Raw genomic sequence first — 23,587 nt, forward strand, 5'->3', positions numbered from 1 at the left:
ATCATGCTTTTGCTATTGAGTTGACTTTTGGCATAGAGTCTCAGTGATCCAAGCAGACAGAGGCAAATGCCATCATAGGAGACAACTGGAAGGAGAACAGGTTTTCTGGGTTCTTTGACCTTTACCAGAGTTGCAGAATGTACCTTTTAATGTTTTTTTTCTTTTTCGAGTCCCTTTGATAACTTCAATGTCATTGACATGGGAAAGACCCTTATACAATTTTGGCCTGCATGCCACTTAAAATTAGCTTAAGTGGATGGTCCTATGGTATGCTGTCTCTATCTAGAGTCCTTAAGTCTGAGACCTGTAGGAATGCACATTTCTTTAAGCCTAATTCTCTAAATGTAAAAGAAGATTAACTTTGAGTGTGCTATGCTGTGGCATTACCAATGAGGAGTGCTTGGGCACATAAGAGAATATGCAGGGGCCCAGAGGAAAGTCAAATGACTATATTAGAAAATCAGTATGTATGATCTCAAGATAAAGAAAAAATTATCCAGAGATGAAGAAACCCTGTACCACGTAGAGACCTTAAAATGAGATTTGAAGTGGTGGCTGAGACCAGTGCAGCCAAAACAGCTTGGAGTGCTTCATGCCATAACCTTTACGAGTATGGAGACAAAATGAGGAAATTGATAAACTGGCTGGCCAACAAAGCTACTGCAGTTAAATTCATACCTGTGATTCATGACCTTTTACAAGATATTGTCCATAATTCATTAGCAATAGCAAAGACATTTGCAAATTACTATGAAAGGTTATATGATTCGCACCAAACAGGCTGCTGAAAACAGAACAGCCATGATTTGATTGTGTCCATGCTGTCCTCAGAGGACAGCACAGAATTAGAATGCCCAATCTTTGAAGACGAGTTGTTGGAAGCCATTCAGGGGATGCCAGCAGGGAAGGTACCAGGCTCTCACAGGTTTCCTGTTAATTTTTTTTTTAAAGAAATGCCTCTTGATTGATCCTTTATATATTGGCTACATTTGAAGAGACATTGCAAGTTGTTAAGATACCCAAATGGCTTCAGTTGCAGAATATTCTAAACCTGCCCAGCCAACTAATATGTCACATAGTCCACTTTTACTGATTAATGTTGAGGTCAAATTGTTAGCCAAGGCCCTAGCAAACACCCTGGTTGGGGTGGTTGACTCCTTGGTCAGTTGTGACCAAAATTATGTTTTTATACCAAAGAGGAAGAAACAACACTCTTCCCATTGAATGCAGGAGGCACTTGCCCATGTAGATCAGATTAAAAACTCAACAGCACTAGTCACAGTGGATTTCGAGAAAGATGTTGACTGATTTGAGTGGCCTTTTCAGTACCAGGTGCCAGACAGAATAATTTTGGTCCTTACTTTCATGCATGCATGATAGTGTTATAATGTTCCTTGTGGGCTAGAGTCCGGTTTAATGGCAAACTTTACAGGCCCTTCCCTTGTATCATGTGGCATAAGACAGGGCTGCCCCCCAACCCCGTCTTTTTTAAAAAAAAAAAAATTTTTTAGGTAGAGCGTGCAAGCGCTCTCACCTGATGTAATCTATCTGTGGGCTTTTAACCATGCCCACTGCACGCCCATCACTATCAGTCATTCATGGGCTTGCCTCTCAGAAATCCTTTATCATTGGTAAATGCTTTACGTTTGTCCCTCCTTGGCGAAGTTTTGTTACTGATTTTGCCATCGACCTTGTTACATGGATAAGTGCACGTTTGCAGATAAGTTTGACTACAAGCGAACTTCTTTTTCCTTTTGTCTCTCTCCATGTGCCAAATCCTTGTTGCTCTTGTTATTGATCCACTGGCAGAGTGGATACTCAAGAACGCACAACTTTGGGATATTAGGTGGGAAATGGGATTGGAAGAGCACATCTCTCTGCAGATGCTATTGTATGTTCAGAAGCCTAATATAGCCATCTCACGACTGACGCAGATGTTTCGAATCTACAGGGAGACTCTGCCATTAAGGTCAGCTGTAGTTAATTGACCATAGTCCATAGCCCCGTTATTGTATGTGTTGAAATTCTCTCTGACAAGTTTTTCTGTACAGTTGACCTGCCAGAGTGGCATATAGTAAACGTTTGCAATCACTGTTCAATGATGGGCTGGTGGAGAGTGGACATATATTTTTTTTTATTGGCCAGCTCAGTAACTCCCCATAAATTATTGGCTCTATGAGGATAGGAATGACCCTTCAATAAGACCGGAATTGGTGACCCTCCATGACTCCAGGTTAGTGTTGATGCCTTATGAGAGAGAGACTCTGTTGGTGATACTATCCTTCACACCTGTACCTCATCAGTGTTGGCTTTTGGCACTGAGATGTGTTGGTTGGAGCAAAACACTGACACAGGAGACCCCACTCTGGCATGAGACCAAACTCAGGGAGGTGTCCAGTTGGTTGAAAGGATCCCACACATGGGATAACATAGGAATATCCAGGATAGGAGATGTGTGGGTGTGAAATCATATCACCAGTTTTTCATTATTTAAAGCTGTGATCCATATTTAAGGGCTATAAAGATGGGCTGAACTTTGTGCTGGATCAATCCATTTGTGTCAAAATTCACAATAGAAAAGTTTAGAAACTACAGCTATTTACAAGCTTTATAAAGCATTGGTGATAAACTCTCTTCACCCCTCTTGACACTTAGAGAGCAATGGAAGCAGAATTTCGACATTTGAGAGGAATGGGTGGAGGCATAGATGGCTGCAATACAGGTGGCAGTTTTAGCTAGGTTATGCCTGAAGGAAGCTGGCCTGGTGTGTGGTGAGTACCTATGGTGTTATCACCTTACACCAGGTCCAGGCATCCCCTATTAGTGAGGTGTAGGCATTGTCTAGGAAGCCAAAGCTCTCTAGAGGTAGCTGTGGATGAGCAGCCAAGACTTATCTAGGAGACATGCAACGCTTATGCAATACCACTACAGTCACTCAGCACTATCACAAATGAAAGAACCACACAGTGTTACAAAAAAATAAAGGTACTTTATTATAGTAACACAAGTACTAGAATACTGAATAGGCAATCCCTCAACTGGAGGTAAGTAAACACACTATTATATACACATTAGCAATCAGTAGAGAGCATAGAAAACAACAAGCATTCGCAAAAGTATAGGTAAACAGTGAGGACCCTAGGGGAGGCCAAACCATATACTAAAAGTGGAATGCGGAAGGCAGACCCCACCTAAGGATGTGGAATCAGTAGAAGAGAGCTGGAGGAACTAGGAACCCCAAGAGGTGACCAGGAGAGCAGAGGTAAGTACCTGGTTTTTCCCAAGTTCAACAGAAGCACTTTGGAAAAGGATAATGCAAGATCCAAACAAGACTGGAAGAACCCAAAGGTAGATCCTGACAGAAGAGAACCTGCAAAGGAAGGGGACCAAGTCCAATTCATGATGGAGTGTCTGATTATGACAGGAGCCACCACCCTTCTGTGGATGCAGAACCAGGTCGACAGTGGACGAAGGTCAGCAGTATAGCACAGGAGATGAAGAGAAGTCCCAGAAGTGATGCCCCACGTCGGCGGTCGAGATGCAGTCAGTTAGTGGTGCTGGAAAACCACAAACAAGCCTTGGCAAATGCAAGAGACGGAGAAGGTGGGTTGCAAGGCTGAAGAACACCAGCAAGGTCCAGGGAACTCGACCCAAGGAGGGGAGTCTGGGGTGACCCTCAGCAATCGGGAGAGTCACAAAAAGAGGAGGCAGCCCTCACAGGCAACCCACTAGCAGCAGCCAGGAGTCACAGTAAGGTCCACTCAGCACACCTGAAGTGGAGTCCCATGACGCTGGAACAGCAGGAAGGAGACTGTTCTTTGCAGGAAGAAGTGGTGGGTGCCGGGGGCTACATGGAACCTGAAGATCCCTGGGAGGAGAAACCTTGGTATTTGTAAGTCGTGCTGCACAGGGGTACTGTCCTGCATGGAGAGGCAAGGGTTTTCCATCTCCCAAGTTGGACAGGTGGTAGAGAGGATCAAGGGACCACTCCAGATCACCACTTTTGGTGCAGGATCCAAGCAGTTCCGAAGGAGAGCAGATCAACGCAGCCAGTTGTCGTTGCAGTTGGTGCCTGTAGATGCAGGGGGGTGACTCCTTCACTCCAAGGGAGAATTCTTCTTACTTCTTGTGCAGACTGAAGACTCTCCGCCCTCAGAATATGCACAGCCAGGGAAATGTTGCAGTTGCTGGTAGGAGCCGGAGAAACAATGTTGCAGAGCAGTCGTTGCTGAAGTTGCAGATTGTCGGTTCCTGGAGGGTCCAATTGCAGTCCCAGTGGCCAGAAGATGAAGTAAATGATGCAGAGGAGTCCTGCTGGAATCTTGCATGTCGAATCTGAGGGGTCACCAAAGAGGTAGACCCTAAATAGCACAGGAAGGGGGTTTGGTCACCCTAGCCAGGTGACCACCTATCAGGAGGGGGCTGTCACCTACCTGACCTGGCCACTCAGATGCTCCCCGGGGCCTCTGCCCACCTTGGATTAAAGATGGCAGAATCAAGTGACCACTTGGAGGAGCTCTGGACACCACCCCTAGGGTGGTGAAAGACAGGGGAGTGGTCACTCCACTTTCCATTGTCCAGTTTTGCGCCAGAGCAGGGACCGGGGGTCCCTGCACTTGTGCAACCCGGTTTATGCAAGGAGGGCACCAAATGTGCCCTTCAGAACATACAGGTGACTTGGGGTCTATCCCTCTCAAGCCATGTAACACCTATTTCCAAGGGAGAGGGTGTTACTCCCTCTCTCACAGGAAATCCTTTGTTTTGCCTGAGCTGGTGAAGCAGAAGGAGGGCAGAAACCCGTCTTGAGGGGCGCAGCAGCGATGGCTACCCGGAAAACCCCAGAAGACTGGTCGGAGCAATGCTGAGGGTCCTCTAAGGCAGTGGTTCCCAACTTGTGGTCCGGGGACCCCTGGGGGTCCGCAAAGCCGCCTCAGGGGGTCCCTAACTGCTTAGAAAATTATATAATATTAACAGATTAGGCCCTCAGCTTTCAGTAATGGCTCATTAGGGGGTCCCTGGATTCCAATAAGTATTCAGTGGGGGTCCCCAGGTTCCAGTAGGGATAAAGTGGGGGTCCACAGAAGTGAAAAAAGGTTGGGAACAACTGCTCTAAGGAGCCCCTAGAGTGTATGGAATCATACAACTAATACTGGCAACAAGTATTGGGGTATGATTGCAACATGTTTGATACCAGACATATCCAGGTTCTGAGTTACCGTTAGGTAGCTGGACACAGGTTGTGTCCGGTACACAGGTAATATGGCTTCTCAGCACTTAGGATCTGGAGTACATAGGGGCACCTCTGCTCATATAGGGATGCCTTCACACACAGGTACTAGTACCCTGCCCTCTGGGCTAGGAGGGCCTACCATAAGCGTGACTTACAGTGACCTGGTGTAGTGAAAGGGTGAATGCATCTTTTCACGCAGGCTGCAGTGGCAAGCCTGCAGACACATTTTGCATGGGCTCCCATGGGTAGCACAATACATGCTGCAGCCTGTGGTGAACCCCTGGTGCCCCAGTGCCCTGAGTACCTAAGCACCATTGTAAGGAAATGCCTCCTTGCATGGTTACCCCCTAACTTTTTTGCCTTTGCTGATGCCAAGTTTTGATTTGAAAGTGTGCTGGGACCCTGCTAACCAGGCCCCAGCACCAGTGTTCTTTCCCTAAACTGTATCTTTGTCTCCACAATTGGCACAACCCTGGCACTCAGGTAAGTCCCTTGTAACTGGTACCCTTGGTACCAAGGGCCCTGATGCCAGTGAAGGTCTCTAAGGGCTGCAGCATGTCTTATGCCACCCTAGGGACCCCTCACTCAGCACATGCACACTGCTTCACAGCTTGTGTGTGCTGGTGGGGAGAAAATGACTAAGTCGACATGGCACTCCCCTCAGAGTGCCATGCCAACCTCACACTGCCTGTGGCATAGGTAAGTCACCCCTCTAGCAGGCCTTACAGCCCCAAGGCAGGGTGCAATATACCACAGGTGAGGGCATATGTGCATGAGCACTATGCCCCTACAGTCTCTAAGCAAAACCTTAGACATTGCAAGTGCAGGGTAGCCATAAGAGTATATGGTCTGGGAGTCTGTCAAACACGAACTCCACAGTACCATAATGGCTACACTGAAAACTGGGAAGTTTGGTATCAAACTTCCCAGCACAATAAATGCACACTGATGCCAGTGTGCAATTGATTGTAAAATACCCGACTTCTAGTGTAGGCTGACCAGTTCCTGCCAGCCTGCCACACACCAGACATATTGCTGGCCACATGGCGAGAGTGCCTTTGTCACTCTGTGGCCAGGAACAGAGCCTGTACTGGGTGGAGGTGCTTCTCACCTCCCCCTGCAGGAACTGTAACACCTGGCGGTGAGCCTCAAAGGCTCACCCCTTTTGTTACAGCACCCCAGGGCATCCCAGCTAGTGGAGATGCCCGCCCCTCTGCCACTGCCCCCACTTTTGTCGGCAAGAGTGGAGGAGATAATGAGCAAAACAAGGAGTCACCCACCAGTCAGGACAGCCCCTAAGGTGTCCTGAGCTGAGGTGACCCCTGCCTTGAGAAATCCTCCATCTTGAGTTTGGATGATTCCCCCAATAGGATTAGGGATGTGCCCCCCCTCCCCACAGGGAGGAGGCACAAAAAGGGTGTAGCCACCCTCAAGGACAGTAGCCATTGGCTACTGCCCTCCCAGACCTAAACACACTGGTAAATTCAGTATTTAGGGGCTTCCCAGATCCCAGGAAATCAGATTCCTGCAACCTGAAGAAACAAGAAGGACTGCTGACCTACAAGCCTGCAGAGAAGGAGTAAGATGACAACTGCTTTGGCCCCAGCCCTACCGGCCTGTCTCCAACTTCGAAAACCTGCAACCAGCGACGCATCAGACAGGGACCAGTGACCTCTGAAGCCTCAGAGGACTGCCCTGGACTAAAGGACCAAGAAACTCCAGTGAACAGTGCCCCTGTTCAAAACCTGCAACTTCTTTGCAACAAAGAAGCAACTTACAAAGACTTCACGTTTCCCACTGGAAGCGTGAGACTTCACACTCTGCACCCGAAACCCCCGGCTCGACCTGCAGAAAAACAACACCTCAGGGAGGACTCCCTGGCGACTGCGAGCCCATGAGTAACCAGAGACGACCCCCCTGAGCCCCCTCAGCGACGCCTGCTGATAGAATCCAGAGGCTCCCCCTGACTGCGACTGCCTGTAACAAGGGACCGACGCCTGGAACCAACACTGCACCCGCAGCCCCCAGGACCTGAAGGAACCAAACTTCAGTGCAAGAGCGACCCTCTGCTTAGCCCAGGTGGTGGCTGTCCCGAGAAGCCCCCCCCCCGTGCCTGCCTGCAACGCTAGAGTGACCCCCGGGTCCCTCCATTGTTTTCAATCTAAAACCAGACGCCTGCTTTGCTCACTGCACCCGGCTGCCCCTGTGCCGCTGAGGGTGTACTTTGTGTGCTTTCTCGTATCCCCCCCGGTGCTCTACAAAACCCCCCTGGTCTGCCCCCAGAGGACGCAAGTATTTACCTGCTGGCAGACTGGAACCGGCGCACCCCTGTTCCCCATAGGTGCCTATGTGTTTTGGGCACCTCTTTGACCTCTGCACCTGACCGGCCCTGAGCTGCTGGTGTGGTAACTTTGCCTTTAACCCCCAACGGTGGGCTGCCTATGCCCCAAACTTGAGACTTGTAAGTGTTTTACTTACCTTCAAAACTAACCTTTACTTACCTCCCCCAGGAACTGTTGATTTTTGCACAGTGTCCACTTTGAAAATAGCTTATTTCCATTTTTACAAAGACTGTACATGATATTGTTATCATTAAAAGTTCCTAAAGCATCTAAGTGAAGTACCTTACATTTAAAGTATTAACTGTAAATCTTTAACCTGTGGTTTTTAAAATAAACTAAGAAAATATATTTTTCAATATAAAAACCTATTGGCCTGGAGTAAGTCTTTGAGTGTGTGTTCCTCATTTATTGCCTGTGTGTGTACAACAAATGCTTAACACTACCCTCTGATAAGCCTACTGCTCGACCACACTACCACAAAATAGAGCATCAGAATGATCTACTTTTGCCACTATCTTACCTTATTACTTTGAAATAGTATATACAGAGCCAACTTCCTACAACCATATACTAGGGACTTATATGGGGGCTCCAGTTTGCCAATTGTGGACTGTGCAAAGTCCCAAGCAACCAAATTTAGAGAAAGAGAACACAATCACTGGGGCCCTGGTTAGCAGGATCCCAGTCAAAACAATCAAAGCATACTGACAGCAGGCAAAACAATGCGTGCAACCATGCCAAAAAGAGGGTACTTTCCTACAATACCTTATCAAATTAAAGTATTTTCATAGGTATACTGCACACCAGAGAGAGTGTGAAAAATAGGGATAGGGCCCAACCCAAATTGTCAGAAACACAAATGGATTAGGAACAGGTCTTGACACATTGTGTGGAAACTCTCCGTTATTCATACTTATTGGTCTGGTGTATTCACAGTATTGGTAGTTGCTATTGTCATTCCAGTAGAAAGATATGAAAAAGTGGGAAGGGTGGGGTAAGTTGGGGATTGCAGTATGGGTCTGGCTGGAAGTAGATAATGTGTGGTTTCATACAAGATCAGGAATGCAAATTGTTGTGTGTAAATCTAATGGTGTGACCTACAAACAGGGTGTGCATGTAGGCTGTGCTGGATTGTTTTGTTGTTGGTTGTTGTTTCTTGTCTTTCAGGTCTTAATTGCAGTCGTGACATATTGAAAAGAAATAATGCTAAGTGCCAATAAGCATATATACATTTTTTTTTTTTTTAACAAAGCAAAAAAAAAAGGTTCTTTTTCTTTCGACCTCTCAATAATTTGCAAAATAAAACCAGTTACCTCCAATGATACCTAGTCTACTCCAGCAGGGGATCAGGATTTTCAGAGAGCCAGTCTCTTGCAAAGTTATTACACTGAGGTGTTGTGGGACTCCCTTGTAGTAACAGGACTGCTGGATTTTGGCCAGCAGCCCCACTGAGCATGGGGGACTAAGTCAGATTCCACACTCTGTGACAGCAGTCGGCCTAACACATCTGGCTAGCTAGCAGTATTTCACCATTACCAGAGGGAGAAGTGGCTTGTGGCAACCTGTTGATTGACAATCAGCCTCTTCAGGGAAATCGTGGTAGAACAGATCATACTCCTTTCTCCCAGCTAGACAAGTCTCATACATGCAGAGACAAAACAGAAGCAGAATCTTCGTTCAACAGCAGGGACCAGGTATGTGTAACACAGGAAGAGTCCCACCATATTGTCACAATAGTGCATCTAACAGCCCCACCTATACTACTAAGTTTCTACATGAGAGAAAATAGCAGTGATATCCCTAATCCGCCCTTCTGGTTCTGAGAAGGAAACTTAATCCCCATACCTGTGTTCAGAGGTAAAGAAGAGGTCTGTTAGTCTGCTGGGAGTCCTCCTACGTAGACAAAGAGGAAGCACAGAGTTTCAGCAGAAACTGTGACGACGTGCAGCATGAGATGGCAGGCTGGCTAGAATGTCCCCTCTAAGTTGGTGGTGGCAGCATGTTGTGGAGAAATAGAACATCTTGTTGTTCTGAGAACTGCCGTGATGTGACAGTAGACCGGCAATACCCATAAACTATCATGTACAGCCTTGGAGTGAGCACAAGATTAAATGTCTTGCAAAGAAATGAATAACAAATCCTGCATGGATGGACAACTGATAAAAATACTGATAAAAATAATAAAACATTGCCACTAAAACGAACCCTTGTTAAAATAAGATGAATAAATGACAAGTGACTAGGTGAGAGGGCTCAGGCCTCAGGCTCAAGCCTAAATAAATGTTCCCACATCAACACTAAAATAACCTTACAACACCCTCCCCATTGCCTGTTCGAGAGTGCCAAGGTCTATAATAATATAACCTACTCCTAAAATCACTATGCCTGTAACAATTCTTATTAAAAGCAAGCTAAAAATGTACCTAAAAGGAGATAAAAATGTCCATGTTGAGAAGCAGGACAGATGAAGACGGACAGTTTAAAAGTTTGATGAACATATTTCAGCAAATTAAGGCCTAATGTCAGCAATAAACATGATCCTTTAAAAAATCGATAATGTCATTAATTGACATTGAAATCAGGAAAGATTCGACTGTGGCAGGTGACAAATTAATGAGGTAGTTGCCAGGGAAAGCGATGGAGCACTCATGTTCTGTTGCCTCAGCCATTCCTTTGGCTGAGATGGTAGCATCCCATGCACTACCTGGTGGTGTAGCACCAGGAACCACTTGACCCACAAAGGGCGGCTCATAAGAAGCCTCTCGTAGCAACCGCAGTCTTTGTGCAAGTCTGATAATGAGCCCTCATCACAAATATCAAGAAACCTGCATCCAAAGAATTCACGCACTGCATAGCAAGACACGCTTCCGGTGTGTGTTTGAATGGGCACAACAAACATTAAAAGACGGGCTGCAGTCAATTTGGAACCAGTCTGAATGAGAAAGACCAGTTGGGCTCCAGTTTGTCCAGGAGTGGTGCTCCAAAATACTGCATCATGCGTTCACGACACAGTTGGACTTGTGGAAGTGACATCACTCCTCCTTGTTGAGATGGGGCAGCCATTGTGAATGAAAAACATGCCACCAGTTAATGACAAAGTAACAGGGAATCCCCCAAAAGCACACAAATATTGAGTGTATGGCTGAAGGTATTATGCCAAATATAAAAGACAAAAGTGCTGACTAAACCAGAACCAACAGCCTTAAATAAATGACCAATCCCAGCAGTGTTAATAACATTAAAAATGTGATTTATGAGCTCACCAAAATGTTATGGAAAGTTTGTATTAAAAAGAGTCTATATCTCAGTGGATCACCATGCCAATTGAAGGGCATAGGTCTCTCAGGCAGATTCGAGCATCCAGTGTTTTTAAAACTAAAAGCTTTCAGTCTACTCAGCTTGTCAAATTTACATTTGAGGTAGCAATATGAGGCCATACATATGCTATTTTTGTCTCTTGCATGGGGGAAAAGCACATTTCTGCAACAAATCATTAAAGGAGGCTGGCTCGCTTTATTGCGCACACCTGTGGTGTGGCACCCTATACTGAGTCCAGGCAACATTTAGTCATAGTGTTTGTGTCCAGGTAGCAAAAGCTCTCTAGGGGTAGCTTTGGTGAGCAACTAAAGCTTATCTAGGGGGAGCGTAACGCACTTGCAATACCACAATAGTCAGTCAGTAATCAAGCGCAAGAGAGAACCACAGCAGGTGTTGCAAAAATAAAGTTTTTTTTTTATTACAACACTATAGCTATACTAACATTGCTGTATCTCCACCCAGAGATATCAATACACAAATCTATACACTTACTAACAGTCAGCAAAAACATAAAAATACATGTGGCCCTATTGCTGTGTGTGTGTGTGTGTGTGTGTGTGTGTGTGTGTGTGTGTGTGTGTGTGTGTGTGTGTGTGTGTGTGTGTGTGTGTGTGTGTGTGTGTGTGTGTGTGTGTGTGTGTGTGTGTGTGTGTGTGTGTGTGTGGTGCGGTGCGAACCATATAATAAGAAAGAGGTATAAGAATGGAGGTACCTAAGTTAGGTAAGTGTGTTAGGATCCCAGGGACTGCAGGAGTAGGAAATTTCCAGAGGTAAGTACTATAAATCCCACGGGTGCCTGGGTGGAGAGTTGTTATCGAGCCGGGTGTTCCGTAGGCTAACTTAGGACTGTCGCGGTTGGATTTTTATGAATTCAGGACCCTTCCCAGTGGACCCCAAGGAAACCATTTGGCAAAACAAATGGTTGGCGAGTGCCCCATCCGTGGATACCCAGAACACCGAAGTACCTACACCAGGGTGCCAATGTGCATAGGGGTGAAGTGGCATCGGAAACCCTTGTTGAAGTCCGTGGAAGCCTCGGTTGTCCAGCTGCTGTCAAAACCTGTGGACCAGGCTGGTGGAACCAAAAGGTGGAGTCTGGATGAGAAGAACTTGAAAAAAAAGGGGACAATGTCCAGACCACTGTGAGGTGTCCAGGCGGTGGAGGTAAGCAATGCCCATCCTCTTGGAGGTGAAGTTCCTGTAGGACGGTGAAAGAAGTAGTCCAGCTGCAGAGTCCAGGGGGATGCAGGAGATGCTTGGAGTCGCCCACGAGCTGTCCCACATCAGTCGCCGGATTGCAGAAGGGTCAATGGGCGGTAGGACCACCAGCATGCCTTGGCAAATGCAAATAGTGGTTGCCAGCAAGTTTGTAGTATTTGGAGGACCAGCAAGGTTCTAGTGACTCTACCCTTGGTGGGGAGTCTGGGCAGGCCTTCAGCAGGAAAGAAAGCCAGCCAGGGTCGGAGGATCCCCCCAAAAGGGAGATACATGGAGGCCTCAGCAGTACAACAAAACAGGAGTCCTATGTCGCAGGAGCTGCAGAGTGGAAGCTGAATCTGGAGTTGCAGAGTGCTGTAAGCTGGGACTTCTAGGAACTCAAAGATCTTCTTGGAGGAATAGTCAACAAGCCTTGGCAAAAGCAACATGTTGCAGTGCACAAGGGTTCTGTTCCAATGGCTGCAGCAAGGGTCCCCAGTCTCCCAAGTTGGTCAGAAAGACAAATTAGTCCCGGAGAGGACCACAGAACCACCACCTTTGAGCGGCACATTTACGTTGTCCGTGGTCATCAGGATCCACCAGCCAGTTGTCGTTGTCTTGAGGTGGCTGCAGATGCAGGGGGGTGACTTCTTCACTCCAGGGGAGATTTCTTCTTGCTTCTAGAATGCAAGCTGAATCCTTGTGACCCTGGATGGGTGTTGCAGAAGTCTTGCAGGATCTGGAGAAACAATGTTGCAGTGGGAGCCCTCCCAACTGGATACATTCTTGTTTCAGTTCCAGAAGCAGACCAGCAGCAGTTCCGGAGGTAAGGAGCAGAAGATGTATTGCAGAGAGTTTCTTGAAGAGTCTTGCTCTACAAATCTGAGGACCCATCCTTGAGGGAGCCCTTAATTAACCCTAAAAGGGGGTTGCCTCACTCTCTGAGGTGACCCACCTATCAGAGGGAGTCAGGGACGTCATCTACTTGACCTAACCAGTCAGATGCTCCCATGGGCCTCTGCCCACTTTGTTTCCAAGATGGCAGAATCAACCGGTAACCTGGTAGAGCTCTGTGCACCACCCTAGGGGAGGAGCTGGACAGGGGTGTGGTCACTCCCCTGTCCTTTGTGTAGTTTTGTGCCAGAGCGAGAACCGAGAGTTCCTGAACTGGTGCAAACCGGATTATGCAAGGAGGGCACCAAATGTGCCCTTCAAAGCAGTCTGGTGGTGCTCAGAGGCCATCCCAGCCCAGAGACACTTATTTTAAAGGGAGAGGTGGTCACACCTCTCCCTTGTAGGACATTGTTTGTTCTGCCTTCCCCTGCTTGAGTTAGGCTCATCAGCAGGAAGGCGGAACAGTGTCTGGGGTCGGTAGCAGCGTGGGCTAGCACCCAGACCCCTAAGGTTGCACAGGCAGAACTGGGGGATCCTCTAAGGAACCCCCAGAGTACATGGGATCATGCAACTAGCACTGGAATAGGTGTAGTTGCATGATTCCAACATGTTTGATACAAAACATGCCTATGTTCGGAGAAGCCATTATGTAGTTATACCACTTATGTTGAGCAGTGTCCACTACATACCATAAGATGGCTTCTCTGCACTTACAAAGCCCAGGGAATGGTCTCTTGGGTTTGTAGGTGCACCATGCTGATGCAGGGGTACCCTCACACTTGAGGATATGTACCCTACCCGTGGCTGCAGGTCCTACCAGAGGGGTGACTTAGGGCCTCATTACGACCCTAGTGGCCGGCGGTAACACCGCTAACAGGCTGGCAGTGTTCGGCCAGCTATTATGACCGTGCAATATAGCCGCGGCCATACCGCCGGCCCCTCCACTATACCGCCAGGCTTTCGCCTGGCGGTCATAATCCCCAACCGCCATCCTGGCCATGGCGGTAAACAACGCCATGGAAAGGCTGGCGGTAAGGGGGACTTGGGGTGCCCCTGGGGGCCCCTGCACTGCCCATGCACTTGTCATGGGTAGTGCAGGGGCCCCCAGGCATAGCCCCATCGCACATTTCACTGCCCAAATTTCGGGCAGTGAAATGCACGACGGGTGCTACTGCACCCACTGCACTATTACGAGCCGGCAGCAATGTTGATGTGACTTTTCCGCAGGGTCAGGGGAAAAGTCGAAATAGGGAGCCAGAAATACCTCCAGCACTGGCGGTATTCTGGTGCCCGCTGCCTCGACGGTCTTCTCAGAAGACCGCAGAGGTTGTAATGAGGGCCTTAGTGTCTAAGTGCAGTGACCATGGTATAAGACAGGCCTTATATCTGTAGTGAAAGGTGCATGCACCATTTCACACAGGCTACAATGGCAGGCCTGCACACAGTTTGCATGGGCTCCTATGGGTGGCACAATACATGCTGCAGCCCATGGGGGTCCCCTGATGTACCAGTGCCCTGATGGCTAAATACCATGTACTTACATGGGTGCACCATTATGCCAATTGTGGGATGTAAAAGTTTACCAGCAACCAAATTTAGAGGAGAGCGCACAGTCACTGGGGTCCTGATTAGGAGGATCCCTGTTTGCTACAGTCTAAACACACTGACATAAAGCAAAAAGACGGGGTCAGAAAGATGCTACTTTCCTACTGTCACAATTTGGGAGACCAAAACTACAGGGTCAGCTCCGGTTCGCATTCCAGAACAGCTTTCTCTGTTCAACATCACATAACTCTCATTCGAGAACACCTGGAACGCTAAGGAAGACTTCTTTCATGCCATTGAAATATTTGTACGTGAAGGGTAGCTCCCACACCTTATGGATGTAACTATCTCCTAGCTTTTCAGGTCTGCCTACAGGAATGTGGCTCAAACACGAGGTGAACTGAGGTGTTGAAATGGGCAGATTAATAACCCCATGTATTAACCAAACTGCAGATGGTATTTCCGCCACAGTGAATAGTAACTTTTCCAAGTTTTTGATGCTTAGCATAATGTAAGTCACTTCTTTCTTAACCATTATTTTTTGCTTTTGCGTCAAATTAATCTTTGAAAACAGGTCCCTGGAGCTTATATGTTGCTGCGGTACGCAACTACTTTTCAGAATTTGTAACTCTCAATCTAACTGCATAATGGACCTATGTTGACTGTCCTTGGTGTAAAAATTATGTATCATTTTGAATGATGTCAATTGCAGATGAAACAATATTGTTTAGGATGTGGATACGGTTGGACAAAGTGATCATACCATTATCTACAATAGCTAGAGCTTTCTGTAGGTTTTCCTGATCTATTTGCCTCAACCATGTGGTGAATTCTTTTTGTGAAAGTTTCCACATTTCATTATACATTGCATATAAGAAGCGCTTTTTTGCTTGGATTTCTTGAGCCTAACAAAAATCTTGTTAGAGTGTTTTCTAACAGGAGACTAAAGTGTTCTTTAACCAAAGCTAGTGTAGAAGTTGAAATCTTCAGTGTTGACATAATTTGCCCATGCTATATGTGGTGACGATATCAGAGTGTTGTGATATTTAACCGAAGGTCAGGTCTATTCGCTTTAAAACCCTGTGTGGTGTTTACAAAACGCCATGACAATCATTTGTGTCCACTGGCCACAATAACCTCCCATTTGGACCTGAAAGTGTTGAAATAAATGTTCCAGTTTGAACCGACCCGTCGCGCTGTTCTTCAGTGACATTTAACTTTTTTTGCACTTTGTTCAATTTAGCTGGTGACGGAATACTGGGCGCATTTAGTTCCTTAATCTTTGCTAAGCCTAAACAACTTGTTTGTTGTAGTTTCATTTAAAAATATAATTTGCAATGGAATAAGACATGTTCTAAACAAAGCTTCCCATCCCTGTATTTGCCAGTTTCGAGTTTCCCACACACTGTTTGTCAGTGGACTTCAACCAATATTCGTAGCTGTCAATAGCCAAATGGAAAACAAAGGAATCAGAATGAATTAACTTAGTGTCTGTTAACAGGACATTCTTCAATTCCATAGGAGATTGTTTAAGACTCTGCCTTTTTAACATCATGCCCAGTAAAATATTCACATTTTTCTACATATGTTTTAGAAACACCTTGGTCTTGGTTGGGGATCATATAATCACCCTCCCCTGTGGTTGCATATGCAACACTTTTGGCACTTGGATGGTAGAAATATTTGGCGAGATAAGCATTTGGCAAGGGCTTTCTGCGAGCAAAGCTTTCAAAGCAGACAGTGTTTCATCTTCCAACCTCGTCCAAGAACGTGTAACAGCAGCAACAGAAGCCATGGCTACTGCTGACTTGACTGCATGATCAACCACAGTGTTTCCTACAAGGTGTAGACCTACATGTTGATGGCCCATTGTATATAGTACATGAGTATTTGGTAGTGTCTCCTTTATTTTTGCTGCCTTTCCCACAAAAGTCTGCATTTGATGGTGTTCCCTATTGAATCTCTGAACCTATTCTGGTGCCAGTAATGCAAGAATGAATTAAAGGACTAGACACAATAATACAAATCAGACAGTCATTGTTAGAAGGTCAGGATTCAGGTGTTCCATGCCAGTAATAGAGCAATCAGCTCTGTCAATTGTGCAGTGCAGTCCCCTACGATCTGCATGTCTGTGTTTTGGGGGTGGAATTTTCCATCCCTCATGTATCCGCTCACACCTTGTAAGCGGCGGAGTATTGCTTTTTGGTGTCCACCGCTGGTTGTGCTGAACCATCAATGTAAATACTCATTTGATATTGATCAAGGGGCAAAACGTTTGTAGGGGTTGGGTATTCAAGTTCATATTGAAGGAGCTCTTGCGTCAGGAGTTTTGGATCAAAAACATAATCAACATCAGTGGCAGTCAAAGAGAGGTGGCCTATTGAATCCAACATTGATATAATCCTTTGGCGTTTGGAATGCTGGCTTTTGTCACAGACTCTAAGGCACCAGCAATGATGACTGATGACCAAGTTTGTTTTCTTATCTCATGTATGTAGATGTTTTGCTTCAAGCATGTCCTGCTGTAAAGGTTTGAGAATGCATGTGTTCAACCGTCCAATATTTACTTGAAAAGTCTGAACGTATCAAATCATAACATGGTTTTATGCATTGTGCACGATCTAGGATGTATGTTCTGCCAAAACAGAAAAAGCCCAATAATGATTGTAACTTTTTGATGGTATTTGTTGTTTGTAATTGTGTACGCTTTTCTAGAAAGTGGGGTGCCTGGATCTTTCCTTTGCCTTGATAACTTAAATCCCAAAAACAAGGCACTGAGAAAGGCATTTTTTTTTCCTTGAAATTAAATTTGTAGCCTATTTCAGTAATCCACAACAATGCGGTCTACCGGTTTTAGGTGTGTGACCAGGTCGTCATCTGTCAGGTTGATGTCATCCACATGCACCAACCTCCCCAGTGACTCCCGCATGTCTGCTGTTTCGACCTCTAAGAAGTTGTTAGTTGCTGTCACATCCAGAAGCTCTTGTAGGATTCTGGCAAACTATTGTGACCTCTGCTGTGCTGTCTAGCAGAGTCAGTGCCTGCATCCTGTTCTTCAGTAAAGATCTCATTATGTGTTTTATTTTTAGCTGAAATTTCTGCTGCTTCCGTCTTTTTAAATTGTGCTTTCTGTTGTGGAAATCCCTCTTCCTTTTTTATGGGAGGTTCTGGTGAGGGTTGTGAATCTTTTCATGGTTTCACAGACTCGTTTCATTGTTCGTAACACCAGCCTCTCTCACTGCGTTTATCCGTTGAGTCCTGGAAGGAACAAGATTAGCATGTTTCAATATGTTGGTATTAGGAGTTTTTAAACTATCCCTATTTCTCAAATTATAGTGTTTCTCAGAGGTCTCAGAATGCTGCCATTCTCCTCTTTGTTTTATGTTATCTTTATTTTGTATTTCTTTAACTTAGTGTTTTTTTTTTTGTGTTTTTTTTTAAAAAGAATACTCAGCTTCTTGCTGAGTAGAATCCTCCTTAGATTTAGCTTATAATTATAGTTTACCTAGTCTGGCTCCCAGACTATCACGACCTATACTGGAATAGGTCACCTTTTGGCATCTCATGTTCTTGATCCTGTGCAGGAACATCCCAGAGCCGCTGGCATACTTCCAATGCTACTGCATCCCCTTTAAGATTACTTATTATTAGTGAGGATACTGTGGCAAATTTGCCCATTAACTGCATTCACAGATCTAGGACCGAGGCAGCCCCAAATTCATCCTGAATTTGTTTTAACACTTCTGGAAAATTTGCAAGTGTCGGTGTGGTGTGTGCAGTAGTGTAGAGTGCAGTAAGCACTGCGCCCCAAGTGGCACAGTTATCCATTGAGGGAGCCATACCAAATGGCAGGAACATTGTAAGAATGCTTGTAGGAAAGTTACCCTCTTCTTTTGCCTGATTTTGATGCTAACTTTGATTGAAAGTGTGCCTGGATCCTGCTAACCAGGGCCCAACACCAGTGTTCCCAAGATCTGTACCTTTGTGTTCACAATTGGCACATCCCTGCAGACACATTTAAGTCCCTTGTAAAACATACCCATGGTACCAAGGGCCATGTGGCCAAGGAGGGTCTCCAAGGGCTGCAGCATGTATTATGCCACCCTGGGGGACCCCCTCACCCAGCACATGCACACTGCCTGTGCAGCTTGTGTGTGCTGGTAGGTAGAAAAAGACAAAGTCGACATGGCACTCCTCTCAGGGTGCCGTGCCCACAAACTACTGCCTGTGGCATAGGTAAGTAACCCTTCTAGCAGGCCGTACAGCCCTAAGGCAGGGTGCACTATAATACCACAGGTGAGGGCATAGCTGCATGAGCAGTATGCCCCTTCAGTGTCCAAGTCCATTCTTAGACATTGTAAGTGCAGTGTAGCTATATTTAAATTTATGGTCTCGGAGTTTGTCATTACGAACCCCACTGCTCCATAATGGCTTCACTGAATACTGGGAAGTTTGGTATCAAACTTCTCAGCACAATAAACCCACACTGATGCGAGTGTGCGATGTATTGAGAAATGCACCCAGAGGGTATCTTAGAGATGCCTTCTGTATGTTAGCCAAACTGCTAGAGCAGAGCTGACAGGTCTGTGCCAGCCTGCCACGTTCAGACAAGTTCCTGACCACATGGCGTGAGAGCCTTTGTGCTCTCTGTGGCCAAAAATACAGCCTGTCCTGGGCAGAGGTACTTCACACATCCCCCTGCAGGAACTGTAACACCTGGTGGTGAGCCTCAAAGGCTCAAGCCTCGGGTGTATAGTGCCCCAGGGTACTCCAGCTATTGGACAAGGCCCCGCTTTTGGCAGCAAGTCTAGCAGGAAAATTAGGGAAAACAGGGCGGAGTGACCACCCCAGCTACAACCATCCCTAAGGTGTTCAGAGATGAGGTGACCCCCCCTCGCTGCAGAATCCTCCATCTAGGTTTGGAGGATAGGGACCAAAAGGGTTAGACTTTGAGAACTCGACCTCCGGTGCAGCTATGTTTAACAGGCGGCCCTCCTCCCTGTCCAACCTGTGGTTTGTTCAAGTCTACCACCTGGACCTCATCCGCAGCATTTGAATGACCCCGTGGTCCCCTCATTGACCAGCATTGAAAACCTGATGCCTTGTTTGCACCCTGTACCTGGCCGCCCCAGTGCCACTGAGAATTATGTTTGGTACCTACGTGGTTCCCCCGCGCTCCTCTAAACCCCCAGGTCTGCCCTCCAAAGCTGCGGGTAGTTACCTTCAGGCAGGCCTGATTCCGAGTGCCCTCAGTCTCCATAGGAGCCCGCAATAAGTTTGCCTCAACTTATACCGCTGCACCTGGCCAGTCCCGTGTTGCTGGTGGTGGGTGTTGGGGGTTAACTTGAACCCCAACCTGTGAAGATCCTAACCCGAGAGACTGGAACTGTAAGTACCGTACTTGCCTGTAAATCATACTAACTTTTCTTCCCCCCCCAGGAACTGTTTCTGAAAATTGCACTGTGCCAACTTTGAAAACAGATAATTGCCAATATTTCAAAAACTGTATAACTTATCGATTTCAAACAATGTACTATTTATATGTGTGAAATACGAATCTATTGAAATACTTGCCTGCAACTTGAATTTTGTGGTTCTAAAAATAAATTAAGAAAATATACTTTTGCTGTATAAAAAACATAGGTCTGGAGTTAAGTCCCTGGAGTTAAGTCCTTGAGTATGTGTGCTGCTTCTGTTGTCTGTGTCTGTACAACAAATGCTTTGCATTACCCTCTGATAAACCTAACTGTTCATCCACTCTACCACAAAAGAGAGCATTAGTATTATCTACTTTAGCCTCTGTTGAGCCTCTGGGGAATCCCCTGGACTCTGTGCACACTATATCTCACTTTGATATAGTATATACAGAGCCAGCTTCCTACAGTGCTGTTAATTTTGGGGCCCTTAAGGGGAAAGACTGCTTCCAAAGTGCTACATTTCTGTGCTAACCAAAACTGAATCTCTTCATGTTTGGTGGGTACTTTATCCATAGTTGAATGCAGATTAGCAGGATTAATGCCCTCAATGGCCACATGTGGCTGCGCAGGAGCAGCCCTTGCTGGGGCAGTGTTCGAAATCTGCATTACAAATAGAATTAATCGTCTATATATTTCTGCTAAATTAGTGTATAGACAGTGTACGTCTGCTGTCGCCATTGTACCTATATTAGGATGTGGTGTATAGATAGGCAATTCTGTCCATGTAACTCTGTCATTACTTAAAGAACCTAGTCTAACGTTCTGTAAAACGTGTGGTAGGGCGCCATCAAGCCAATTTTGGTGTTCTTGATAAGACAGTGGTATTTCTAAATATGCATAAGGTCTGTATTGTGTGGGTATATTTGCTGGCATGTAATGACGAAATGTATGTGTGTTCCCATCTGCTGCTGGAAAGGTGACCCAAGAGTAAAAGATTTCTATTCTGTTTGCTGCATGTGCCTCAGCGACAAATGTAACTTCTTCTCCCTTGTCTGTGATTATTTCTTAAGTGTGTTGTGAGGGGGGTCTCATGTTTGCTGCAATTACAGGCCTGTTTTTGTCCACCATATTTTAAATGGAATGAAATTGTTAAAAGATAGAAACAACAATTTGTGAATCCTTTTAATAGTTCTGAACAACCTACAGCATCAAATAGGTATTATCTATCTAGCTGAGGAGGATATTCGCTAATACCACTGACACCTCTGTATAAGGTAATAAAGGTGCCTTTAGCACATAATGAGACGGAGATACTTAGGAAATCTGTCAATTCAGTGCCTAACCAATGTTGACAGCGCCATGTCGTAGGACTCCCATTGTAGTAACAAGACTGCTGGATTTTCGGTGGCAGCAGCACCAAGCATATGGGGGACTGAGTGTGATCCCACACTGTAGGAAGTTGGCTCTGTATGTACTATTTCAAAGTAAGAAATAGCATGCACAGAGTCCAAGGGTTCCCCTTAGAGGTAAGATAGTGGCAAAAAGAGATAATTCTAATCTCTATTTTGTGGTAGTGTGGTCGAGCAGTAGGCTTATCAGAGGGTAGTGTTAATCATTTGTTGTACACACACAGGCAATAAATGGGGAACACACACTCAAAGACAATTCCAGGCCAATAGGTTTTTATATAGAAAAATATATTTTCTTAGTTTATTTTAAGAACCACAGGTTCAAGATTTACAAACAATACTTTAAATGAAAGATATTTCACTTAGGATTAGCAAAATAGCATATACAGTTTTCAAACAAATGGCAATAAGCTATTTTAAAACTGGACAGTGCAATTTTCAACAGTTCCTGCGGGAGGTAAGTGTTTGTTAGTTTTGCAGATAAGTAAACCACCTACAGGGTTCAAAGTTGGGTCCAAGGTAGCCCACAGTCGGGGTTCAGAGCAACCCCAAAGTTACCACACCAGCAGCTCAGGGCCGGTCAGGTGCAGAGGTCAAAGTGGTGCCCAAAACACATAGACTTCAATGGAGAAGGGGGTGCCCCGGTTCCAGTCTGCCAGCAGGTAAGTACCCGTGTCTTCGGAGGGCAGACCAGGGGGGTTTTGTGGGACACCAGGGGGGACACAAGTCAGCACAAAAAGTAAACCCTCAGCGGCACGGGGTTTGCAGGTGTCGGGTTTGCAATAGGATTCAATGGGAGACCCAGGGGACTCTTCAGCGAAGCAGGCAGGCAAGGTGGGGGCTCCTCGGGGAAGCCACCACCTGGGCAAGGGAGAGGGCCACCTGGGGGTCGCTTCTGCACTGGAAGTCGGATCCTTCAGGTCCTGGGGGCTGCGGGTGCAGAGTCTTTACCAGGCGTCGGGTTTTTTGAAGCAGGCAGTCGCGGTCAGGGGGAGCCTCTGGATTCTCTCTACAGGCGTCGCTGGGGGGGTCCAGGGGGTCAACTCTGGCTACTCACAGGGTCATAGTCGCCGGGGAGTCCTCCCTGTAGTGTTGGTTCTCCGCAGGTCGAGCCGGGGACGTCCGGTGCGGAGTGCAAAGTCTCACGCTTCCGGCGGGAAACGTGTGTTCTTTAAAAGTTGCTTCTTAGTTGCAAATATCTTTCTTCTTTGGAGCAGAGCCGCTGTCCTCTGGAGTTCTTGGTCCTTTTAGATGCAGGGTAGTCCTCTGAGGCTTCAGAGGTCGCTGGACCATGTGGAACGCGTCGCTGTTGCAGTTTTTTATGAAGTGGGGAGACAGGCCGGTAGAGCTGGGGCCAAAGCAGTTGGTGTCTCTGTCTTCTCTGCAGGGCTTTCAGGTCAGCAGTCCTTCTTCGTCTTAGGTTGCAGGAATCTAGTTTCCTAGGTTCTGGGAGCCCCTAAATACTCGATTTAGGGGTGTGTTTAGGTCTGGGAGGGCAGTAGCCAATGGCTACTGTCCTTGAGGGTGGCTACACTCTCTTTGTGCCTCCTCCCTGAGGGGAGGGGGGCACATCCCTATTCCTATTGGGGGAATCCTCCTTCTACAAGATGGAGGATTTCTAAAAGTAAGAGTCACCTCAGCTCAGGACACCTTAGGGGCTAATTTCTTGGTGTCCTCCAAGGGAACCCACAAACTCTGGGTACCTCTTGAATCCCTAGGATGTTGGAAAAAAGCATGCAAGTTTGGTGTGGGTAGCTTATGTGGACAAAAAGTTATGAGGGCCTAAGCGCAAACTGTCCCAAATAGCCAAAAAAAGGCCTGGCATCTGATGGGGGGAGAAGGCCTGGAAGCGAACGGGTTAATGGCCTTAATCAGTATTCTTTTGTCCTTGTGGTATTTGTTAGAAAACCAGGGTGAAATCTGATAAACAGTCGAGTTAAGACAGAAACTTTCTTTTGTGCATAAAAATTGCTTGACTCTAATGATCTAGCATAGGAGTAGTGTTGGCTGAACAATTCTTGACTGGTCCAAAGACACTATTAAGTTCATTATATATTTGCATTAATTTATCAGGTTTAATGATGACATTTGACAGTTCTCCTATTGTTCTCTAGTGACAGAATCACTTCAGACTGTTTGTATAAATCTATTGTATTTGAAAAAAAAAATGCCTTTTGGTGATATTTTCAGGGTGTCATGATCGGAATCAGACCTGGTTAATATTTCAAAATCCAA

At 46.2% G+C, this 23,587-nt stretch overlaps 1 protein-coding gene across 5 annotated transcripts in view; it reads left to right on the forward strand.

Annotated features, from left to right (window-relative positions):
- The window catches only part of BRD4 (bromodomain containing 4), a 1,024,368-nt gene that overhangs the window by 521,772 nt on the left and 479,009 nt on the right, over positions 1-23,587 (forward strand). The gene's annotated exons all lie outside the window — the stretch shown is intronic.

The sequence above is a fragment of the Pleurodeles waltl genome, chromosome 4_2 (assembly GCF_031143425.1).
Source record: "Pleurodeles waltl isolate 20211129_DDA chromosome 4_2, aPleWal1.hap1.20221129, whole genome shotgun sequence".
Lineage (NCBI taxonomy): Eukaryota > Metazoa > Chordata > Amphibia > Caudata > Salamandridae > Pleurodeles > Pleurodeles waltl.